The sequence below is a fragment of the Helianthus annuus genome, chromosome 1 (assembly GCF_002127325.2).
Source record: "Helianthus annuus cultivar XRQ/B chromosome 1, HanXRQr2.0-SUNRISE, whole genome shotgun sequence".
Taxonomy (NCBI): domain Eukaryota; kingdom Viridiplantae; phylum Streptophyta; class Magnoliopsida; order Asterales; family Asteraceae; genus Helianthus; species Helianthus annuus.
This window is the reverse complement of record NC_035433.2, coordinates 2165630-2177060: the sequence shown is the minus strand read 5'-3', so window position 1 is coordinate 2177060 and position 11431 is coordinate 2165630. Positions and strand designations below refer to the sequence as shown.

Here is an 11431-nt window from a genome sequence, read left to right as displayed (position 1 = left end):
CACGTGTCATAGACTTTGCATATGCAAAAACAAACTTTAGAGGGACTAAAGTTGACAAACGGTGGAAACTATGGAACATAAGGGTCCAAAGTGTCAACAATGGCTAAATAGACTCCATAATAACCCTACATAATGTTTATAACCTTAAACGGATGGATCATGGATCATACGAAGCGGAAATTGCACAAAAGTGAGGAATTACAAACTATAGGGGCTAAAAGTGTCAACATGTTGAATTTATACCTCTGAGTGAACTTTTGGCAGACCCGAAGCTTTGTAATGCTAAAATATACTCACTAGAATATGTGGTAAAAATTTCACGTAGTTTCGTTACCGTATGAGAAAGTTATGGCCAAAACCGTACTTGAGGGGCTAAAAGTGTCAACATGTTGAATTTATACCTCTGAGTGAACTTTTGGCAGACCCGAAGCTTTGTAATGCTGAAATATACTCACTAGAATATGTGGTAAAAATTTCACGTAGTTTCGTTACCGTATGAGAAAGTTATGGCCAAAACCGTACTTGAGGGGTTAAAAGCGTCAACGTCGAATTTCATGACTTTTCGGGTGAGCGCAAAGTTATCCGAGGACATTACCATGTTGGTAAATGTCCCAAGGTTCTTAAAAACCAGATTTGAGGGTTTACGAGTCAAGATTCATAGCCAAAACCTCGCGTGCAAGGACAGGGACCAAAACTGCCAATAATTAACAAAGTTTGGAGCTGCCAAAAAACCCAGGTGCAGCTTTTTGCGATCAGCTGCTGTTTTGGTCCGAAATTTGAGTGCATAACAGCTAATATCACCTCCTAAGTGCACCAATGGATGGACATGCAAGTATAGACACCTAGAGACCTCTCACAACATCTGATTTCCCTTATAAATCTGATCAATTCATCACTTTTTGAGGCACTTGTGATAGTAACATGAACACCCACAACTTGCAAGAACTCTCAAAGCATTTCCAGGAGCAATCTGATCGTCAAGGCAGCCTCCAAGTGTTTTCTAGGCTTCATTAGGACCTTTGTAAGCATTCATATCATCCTCAAATCCGTTCTAGCATAGATTATTAGTTAAGAGTCAAACCGTTGTTCATAAAGTTTGACTTTTCGATTAAACGAAATTGGCTCTGTCATTTCTCAAATTGAAACCACTTATAAGTTGGTATTTATGTGGGGAACAAACCCTCAAAAGGGTATTCTCTGGTTCCCACTCTAAGCATGCTATTTGTCGAGTCAAAGATGTTCTTAAAAAGTCAACAGAAATCGTTTTTGCGAAATATAGCATAAATGGTAATGTAGATGACATGCAATCAGTTTGATCATCAAAAATAACTTATAATGAATATAAGAATGTGTTTTATCATAATCAACTCGACAATCTTTAGTATAAACTCGGATCGGAACCGAAAGTCTTATAAAACGACTTTTTCGTAGACTATCGATTCGGATCCGTGCATGCATGTTTGAGATCTGTATTAGAGTGTATTTTTGACCATTTTTATTTATGTATAACTTTCTGGAATTTTTACATCTTGAGTCTATGCTTAACCGATTCATATGCGTGTTTCCGATTATGCTTAAAAGTTGACTATTTTGCCCTTTTTGATATAAAACGTGATTTTTGGAAAAGTAAAAGAGTAGAAATCTTTATTATTAATTTATAAACTTGCACCGAAAATTTGAGATCAGTTGGTGGTCCAGATTTTGAGTTATGGCCGATAGCGTAAAACTATATCTTTATGTTAAATAAACGGCGCATTTAGCGTATAACCTATTTCAGGCCACTTTTCGATATAAAACTTTTTACCCACTGATGTTATATAATATTCTGGGATTTTTGAAGATTTTTATTTAATTTTTGGCTGATCGGATCATACGTCGCTAAGTCGATTCGGTTAATGCCGGTTTTGACCGTTTAAGCCATAAAATGAGTTTTATACATTCTTTTGACCCCAAACCTTTTTCTACTGATTTTATTTGTTAAATAAATTATTTTGGGCATTCTGGAAATATAAAAATCTCAGCTTTCTTTTAAAAACCCGGAAACGGCTCTAAATCGCATTTTTAGCGTTTTTAGCGCATTGTAAGCGTTATACTCATATTAAACATATAAGACTCATACCTACTGATGTATTTAGCATATTTTCATATAATAACAGTAAGTATAAGATTTTGAACTCAGATTTCCAGTTTTGTCGTTTTTTAGCCCTTGTGAAATTACTAAAATACCCCTACGGTGCATAGTTTGATTTTAAATGATAAGTTTTGTCTACGGGTCATACCCTACTGTTATAATATGGCAAATTAAGTATATTTACTGTATAAATCAGACCTGTAACTCAGATTACCAAATTGACTCTTTCATAATCTTTTAAATGACCAAAATGCCCTTATGAGGCGTAAATTGAGTTTAAATACATTCGGGGCATAATAGGACATAACTTGCTGATATTATATCATATTTAAAGCATATTATCTCAGGGAACTTGCATATGACTCTTTTGGTTACCCGTAACGCCCTTTTTGCGTTCGGTTCGATTTACGTAACTAGTTTGCGTAAATTAACCGAAACGGGTCAAACGTTATCATTTTTATCTCAAAATCCAGAATGTATTTAGTATACCCACATTATACAAGTATTCAAACTTGTCGGGTCTAAATCACATTCTATCCGGCCTTTCGCTTAATCATGCGTCTTAACCGTATATTTCTTTAAGACTAACCGGTCTAAGCTTAGGCTTAATTAAAGACCCGTTAGCAGTCTAATTGGTTATTTATACCATCGTTCCAAACTAGAGCTTTCCGGTAAATTGTACCTACGCTTACTTAGGAATACGACTGAGTTATAACTCTTGCTATTTAAGACAGGAGCTAGCTCAGGTAAATACTCTTAACTTATTTTCCCTATTACGGGCTTGGGATACGGTAATATAAATACCGCATGGTCAGGTATGGGATTCGAAGACCAATGTGTCGGGAAATCCAAATAACCTGTTTTTAATTCGTATTGCTTGACTGAAACATTGGGGGTTAATGCGACCGTGTCCTGGATATCCTTGACTCATTAAATGCAATGGCCACGACCTAAGCACGGGGTGTAGGCATACACCTGACAGATGCTTTATGCTTATAAATTGATTATACCCAATAAGGGATTCCCAATAAGGGAATAGTGGTGTGTCGGTTAATCTTGAACCGGCATAGGACCGGGCCCCGGATGTAGAGCAAGTTATGTAAAACTGATAACATGAGATATAGTTTGTCCCAAGTATAAAAGATTAATCTTGCCTTGTGCATCTTAATCAAGTGTCAAAAATAGTTTTGTGCCTTGTGCGCCTAAACCAATTTTCATAAACTCTTTTCAAATGAGTCAGTTGAGTGTATTTACCAGTGAAAACTGACGTATTTTCCAAAGTCTAAGTGACAGGTACAAGTACGTATTAGGCTGGAAGCTGCTCAGGGCGTTAATAAGGAATCTTGCAAGTTCTAGGCGCCTAAAGTCTGTTGAACAACATTTAAGTTTTAAGATCCGCCTGTGGATCCTCTACTTTCCGTTGTAATACTTGATATTACTTTATATTCGGATTGTAATATATTATCTTTTGCTTCCGCTGTGCATTTATAAATTGTGTTGTTTGACTATGATGTTATCAACTACGTCACGATACCCCACACCGGGCCCACCGGTGACACGTGGAGATCGGGGTGTGACACATTTGAACTTTGATGAAACGCTTATTCGAAACGAAACCACATGCGTAACAAAGGATGCATGCGTAACATATGAATTTTCAAGAAATGAAGCAAATGAGTATTCGTTATAATGAAAGAAATGACCATGATACAATGACCATTAAGAGGAGTAGAGATGTGAAAATCTACTCATTAGATGCAAAAGTCGGAATTTCAATAAAAGAAATTTAAGGACTTTACCCAGGGTTTCATGTGACGACCATTTGTTAGGTGACATTACCATGGAATGTCGAACATAGCGTATTCGTCGTTAACTGAAATAGGGGGGGATGCGGAGACATACGTCTTCTCCTTGGAGTGATTCATGTCGTTGCAGGATCGCGTGACAAGTTGCCGTTTCCTGATCGTTAGTTTTCCTGCTAACAGGAATCTAGCGTCGTCGTTGAATTGCGCCATCGTTTCTTCTCAAAGGACTCGCCTCGATAGTCGCATGTGACGTGCTTCAACCCCCGTTGACGTACATATTGAGTTTCGCGTATACCTGTGCACTATCGTTTCGTCTCGCATAGAATGTGATGTATCCCGACATCCGTTGACGTAAAGATTGAGTTTTCTCGTGCACTAGCGTTTTGTTATGCGTAGGCTGCCTGCTTGGGAAGTTAAAATATCATAGACAATATGGATAATAGTGTGTGCCCGAGTTAATATTGGTGGTTCCTACGTGATGACCTTTAATGAACTTAACAATAACGAGGATCACTATCTAAACCGGCAAGATATAGAAAACATCGTCGCTCAGGGAATAGTTAATGCTATTCCAGCAATCGTTGCTGCGGTAAAAAGCCCTGCTGGGCCTTTGCAAGCTCACCCTAGTAAACGCACGCGCGACGATACTTCCAGTAAGAGTATTAATGGAGGCGGCAATAATAATAATGGAATTCAAGCCCCGGTGTACAAAAGAATGAAAGCTGCAACGCTTGGTTGCACTTACAAGGAATTTCTTGCCTGTAACCAGCTGAATTTGCAAGTAATGAAGGGGCGACTGCGGCACTGCGTTGGTTGGAGAAAACCGAGGCAGTAATCAAAATAAGTAAATGTGCTGAGGAGGATAAAGTTATGTACGCTTCCCACCTTTTCAAGGAAGAAGCATTAGAATGGTGGAATACAGTATTGGAAACCAAGGGAAGTGACATGGCCTACGCCATGAGTTAGGAAGAATTTAGGCGATTGAAAGAAAGAAAATTCTTCCCCGAATATGAAAAAGAACAAATGGGAAACAAATTCCTGAGCCACCGAATGGTGGATGTTGACTGTCGAGGGTATACTTCAAAATTCTTTGAGTATGCCAAAATTGTGCCAACTCTGGCATCGCCAGAGCCGGTACTTATTTCTCGCTACATTTGGGGTTTGATTAGCGAGATTCGTGATATCGTCAAAGCTGCTAGACCCCGCACGATTGACGATGCAGTGGAATTAGCCAACACCTTGACTGACGGACTGGTGCGCACACGAGAAGAAAATAGAAGGAAGGAAGTGGCCCAAAAGATTACCCAAGTGGGTAATAGCAATCCTTTCAAGAAAAGAGGAACCGGGCGATCTTCCACTGTTCCATTCTGCGGTACCTGCAAAAGAAAGCATTTTGGAAAATGCAAAGGGTACTGTAATTTCTGCAAAATTCCAGGACATCAAGAAGAAGATTGCAGGAAGAAGAAAGCAACAATCTGCTACAACTGCGGAGAAGCTGGACACTTTAGGCCAGACTGCCCAAAATTAGTTAAACCAGCAGATAACAAGGCTAAACCTGCAGAAGGAACTACTAAAAAGAACGCAAGAGCCTTTCAATTAACTACAGAGGAAGCTGAACTGATTCCTGACGTCATAGCTGGTACGTTCTTAGTTCACAATGTTTATACGAAAGTATTATTTGACTCTGGTGCAAACCAAAGTTTTATAAATACTTCGTTCTGCCAAGCTCTTAACTTACCCTTAATCAACCTTAGACAGATTTTTACAGTCGAAACAGCAGATGGTAATACTCTTAAAATAGATAAGGTTTTGCGAGAAGCAAAGATAGAGCTCTTAGGCCATAAATTTTCTGCAAACCTGTTACCTATGGATTTAGCTGGATTCGATGTGGTGTTAGAAATGAATTGGTTAGTAGCCAACCATGCTCGAATTCTTTGTGATAAAAATTCCATAGAAATCCATACACCCACAGGAGAATTGGTAATGATTACAGGGGATAAGCTACAAAAGCCACTAAAATTCATTTCAGTAATGAAGTTGGCCAGTTATTCAAGAAAACAAGGAATAGCATATATGGTTTCGGTAGTTGTTAATACCAAAAGTAAGAAACTTAAGGACATTCCCGTAGTATCAGAATATCCGGATGTCTTTCCAGAAGACCTACCAGGATTACCACCCAATAGAGAAGTAGAATTCAGAATTCATCTAATTCCAGGAACTATACCAATAGCCAAGGCACCTTATCGGTTAGCATCCACTGAAATGTTAGAATTAAAGAAGCAATTAGATGAATTACTAAGCAAAGGATTTATACAACCTAGTTCCTCTCCGTGGGGAGCTCCAGTGTTGTTTGTAAAGAAGAAGGATGGATCGATGAGAATGTGTATCGATTATAGGGAATTGAATAAGGTTACTATTAAGAATCGATACCCATTACCTAGAATTGATGATCTTTTTGATCAATTACAAGGAGCGAGATATTTTTCTAAAATAGATTTACGCTCCGGATATCATCAATTGAAGGTGCAAGAAGAAAACATACCTAAAACTGCTTTCCGAACTAGGTATGGACATTACGAGTTTACAGTCATGCCCTTCGGACTAACCAATGCTCGTGCAACATTTAGGGACATGATGAATAGGATCTGTAAACCGTATTTGGATAAATTTGTAATTGTTTTCATCGACGATATGCTTATTTATTCCAAAAGCCAGGATGAACATTGTGAACACCTGCATGCACTCTTAACTTTGTTAAGAAAGGAGAAGCTTTACGCCAAATTCTCGAAGTGTGAATTTTTGCTACAGGAGGTGCAATTTTTAGGTCACATGGTGAATCACGAAGGTATTCACGTAGATCCCTCTAAAATAGAAGCAATCACCAAATGGAAGGCCCCGCAATCGGCTACGGAAGTTAGAAGTTTTCTAGGATTTGCTGGATACTATAGGCGTTTCATTAAAGATTTTTCTAAGATAGCCGTACCATTAACTAAGCTAACATGTAAAGCCGTAAAATATGAATGGGGACCCAGGCAGGAGGAGGCCTTTAGGACTTTGAAGCAAAAGTTAACAAACGCCCCAATCCTAGCATTGCCAGAAGGAACAGAAGATTTTGAAGTCTACTGCGATGCTTCCAAGCTAGAGTGTGAGAACGGTAAGAACGTTTATGGGTCGTCCGATTAAAACAATCCATGGACTAGCTTGCGCGATGGCGTTTTCGTAAATAACATCAATTTTATTATGTGGGACGCGCTTCATTAAGGGTAAAAGGGTCTTTTACCACTCATATTCAAAACGCCATCAAATGATAAAACGCCATACAAAAAAAAAAAAACAAAACGTCATTAAAAACAAAACGCCAAAAATTTGTAATAAAACGCGTTGAATATTACAGGAAAATGAAACAACGCAGTAACTGAATTTCAGTTATTAACATTTATTAGAAGAAATTCCCTCCTAAATTACGCGCCAAAAACATCATTATATAAACAAGGTAAAACATAGCTTCCATAATCACTTCAATCTATCCATTTTCTGCAAAAAAAAAACATCTTTAACCAAAAACGCCAACTTAACCAAAATGCCAAAAATGGCAACAATCGTTTCGTGGAGATACACTATGGCAGGGCCGGCTCAACCTTTGTGGAGGCCTAAAGCAAACTTGAAAAATGGGGCCTTCTCAAATTTTATTGTCCCCAGCACTAAAAATTTCACATGTTTTGATCGGAACAATTTGCGCAAAATCTACCGAAATAACATCAAAATCTTCAAGAACAATCAAGCATGGCCTTCATGTAATTATATGCAACTTGATTATATATTTATATATACTTTGAATGCCCAATCAAAAATTAAATTAAAACAACAGCAAGAGACTGCAATACATAGCATACAATCTGAAATGAATTACACTTGCATTTATTTATTTTTTCTCAAAAGTGTGACCCTTTAGAATTGGTGGTCCAAAGCAAGATCCTTATTTCACTTACCCAAATGTCGGCACTGCACTATGGGAATCAGGAGATACGTCCTCTTTTTTTACAACAGAAGGAGGGTGTATGTTAAGACGGTCAGGGCAATTCTGAAGATGGAAGAAGAGATACAGAGGCGAATCTTATCCATTGGCATCGCTCTAGACAACGAATGCCATGAAACGCATATGCTTATGAAAGCATTAACTAGCAAAAACGCATATGCTTATGAAAGCATTAACCAGCAAATTTGGACCAATCAAAGCAGATGTGAAGCCGGACCCTGTCATGACATCATGGTGTTTTGATGATGAAACAGACATGGTGACGGTTACATATGACAATGGAGAGCAGGAAGTCTACTGGTTAGAGAACATCATGACAAAGCAGCGTATGGGTTTCATGGAAGAATTGCATAACACCACTTGTACCAACACAGAAATAGACTTAAATTGGAGTTAATGCAAGACATGTTCAGGTGGAGGCTTCAGAATCTTCAGCAACAAGAAGTTGATGAAGGTGAATGTGATGACATGGATGAAGATCCAGATGAAGACTCCGAGGAGGAAGAAGATGACGCAAGTGATGGATACTTTTCGGATAAAGTACCTTCTGACGAAGGCTTTTAATTTTTTTTCCTCTTTTTTTTCTTCTATGTAATCTTCTTTTTTTTAAGATAATTAAATGATATATTTCTATCTTTATTAGCAAAACGCCAAAAAAAATACTAAAAATGGTTAACCCTTACAAGATGCTAAAAATAACAAAAAAAAATATTTTTTCGGCTTAATATTTTACTTACTCCGTTATTGTATTTTGTCATCTTGGTCTGCATAACGCCATTTAAAAAAACGCCAAACTTACAGTAAGGTTGGGACTGCTAGACAAATTGGAAAATGGTTTAGGCACTATATTGGAAAATGGTCTAGGCAGTATATTGATCGAGCTTACAGTAAGTTAGTGATATGTTTATAATTATACATATTTTACGTATCAAATTCCCTACGTTTTGATGATTTTGGATGTGGTTTTCTCGCGATTTGGATACTTAATTGTTTAAATTATGGATTTGCAGGAATTGATGATGAACCTGCTGATTTCGCGGTGAAAACGGAAGGAAAATGGTGCAGCGAAAGTAACACGGAAAGACGTGTCGGAAAAGCAAGGAAAAAGACAAAAGTTTGCTGTACAGGACCCCTTTACGGACCGTAAGACCTGGTCTTTACGGTCCGCAAGGGAGGAGCACGAGTCCAGTTGCCCTAGAGCCTTACGGACCGTAAGGCTGTTACCATACGGTCCGTAAGAGGATCGTAATTCGCAAAAACTTTATAAAATCATGGCAGCCGACTAGGGTTGGATTCATTCAGTAACCAGACGGCATTGGAGCATAGTGGGGCGATTTTGGAGCATCTTGAAGCTGTGCAAAGGTCTTGGAAGCTTTCGGTTCGAGTTTGGAGCGTTCCGGGTTCGTTAAACATTAGTTTTTCGGTTTCTTTTCGCCTTGAACGATGATTTCAGTTTGTTTCAGACTTTGTATTGTTGAATTCTTGAATATTATGAGTAGCTAAACTTCATAACTACCTAGGTTTTGATGAACTAGTTGATTGTAATGCGTTTGTGACATGATTTCGGTTATTTGATGTGATTTACATAACTTGTCTTTGGTATTGATCTTGATATTGGATGTTGGTGTGTTTTGATTGATTTTTGGTTGATGAATTCAGCAGTTTAGGCACGAAGAAATTCCCCCTAGACTTAGAGTTTAATATGAATCGTAGATCTTAGGGTTTTCGGTTTGAGTATTGTGTTGAGAAATTAACCAATTCAACTAATAATTAAAATTGATTTACTAAAACGTGCATCCTCATCTTGTGACTCGAAAGACGATTAGGGTGAGCTAGGTTATTAGCTAATTATTGCTGTGTAGATTGGGTGACCGATAGCTCGGGCTCGTTTATTGCATCGTAATTAGGGTTTCCTAGGATTTCGATTATCTAAGTTAGGTTTGCTTTGCGATTTTGGGATCCTCTCTCAACATCACTGTTTCTGAGGTCAAAAGGATTCTATTTTCGTAGGATTTGGTATCGATAGCTCGAGCCGGTCCGTTCTAGCACTTCACATTTAGTCTTGCTTTCTCATTTGGGACATCTCTAGCGGGGGGTCAATTGAGGGAAATAGGTATTTAACCGTTATCACTATCACATTAGCATTGCATGATTCTAGGGATTCTATGCCTAGGTAGTCTTTATCTCATATATATTTGATCACAGTTTGCTCGTATTCTTGCCTCGTTTGTTTGCTTTGTTTCGTACGTTCTGTTTATTTCATTTAGTTATTATTACAAAATATTTCGAAACAAATCCAAAAATTGACTATTTATTCGATAGAGGTTCAGTATCTAAAGTTTGCATATAGTGTCCACGGATTGATATCCGGTCTTGCCATCTACACTACACTGCGACCGGTGCACTTGCCGATTGTGTGTGGTTTAGGTTGTGATTCCATTTTAAAACTTGTCTGAATTTAATATATACATTTTCACACATCAAGTTTTTGGCGCCATTGCCGGGGACACTGGCACTTTAGAGAACGACCCGAGTCGTCTATTTAGTTGTTTATTTGCTTTCATAGATTTCCATTGCCTTTAGGTGCCTTTTGCTTGCAATTTGTGCCTTTAGGGTTAGATTTACTTTAGTACTTAGATTAGATTTCTTCTCATTGTATGCACCACACTCGTTCACAGGGGCCACCTTCGTTTGCGCCTTCGCACTTTCCGAGCTAGTCAGGTACACACTTCATCTTCTACTTTCACTATGGGTGATGCCGATCCCCCTGCTAGGAGAGTCGTCGCTGACTACGCCAGGCCGAACGCGGCCAATGCTCGATCTAGCATCACCCGCCCTGCTATCGCTGTCAATAGCTGGCGGATTCCACCCCAGATCATCTCGATGGTTACGAACACCGTCCAGTTCCATGGGTTACCTTCCGAGGACCCAAATGTTCACATCTCTCGTTTTTCAGCTATCTGTGACACATTTCAGGAGCAAGGCGTTAGCGAGGACGCCTGCAAGTTACGTCTTTTCCCATTCTCACTCACTGATCGAGCTCATGCTTGGTTAGAGTCTCTTCCTGCTGGATCCATTACTACCTGGGCTGGGATGCGAGAGAAATTCTTAGGCAAATATTTTCCTCCCTCTAAAACCGCTCGTCTGAGGAGCATGATTCAGGAGTTTCGTCAGAAGGAAGGAGAGTCATTTTACGAGACATGGGAGCGCTTCAAGGAGTTGTTGGTTAAATGTCCACATCACGGGTTTGAGAGTTGGGCGCTAGTTGAGAAGTTCTACCATGGAGTGACGCCTGCTACGAGGAATATGCTGAATACGACTGCTTGCGGCAATCTGATGACCGCCAAGACCCTAGATGAGTGTACCGAGATGTTTGAGGACATCGCGATGAGTAGCTATGAGTTTCCCGAGTCTAGAGATTCGTCTGCTGCACAGAGAGGCGTGCATAAGGTTGACACT

At 39.0% G+C, this 11431-nt stretch overlaps 1 non-coding gene across 1 annotated transcript; it reads right to left on the bottom strand.

Annotated features, from left to right (window-relative positions):
- Positions 1-11113: 11113 nt before the first annotated feature.
- LOC118482930 lies at positions 11114-11220 on the bottom strand. The gene has a single exon (XR_004869259.1). It is a non-coding gene; the product is annotated as a small nucleolar RNA R71 (small nucleolar RNA).
- Positions 11221-11431: the final 211 nt, after the last annotated feature.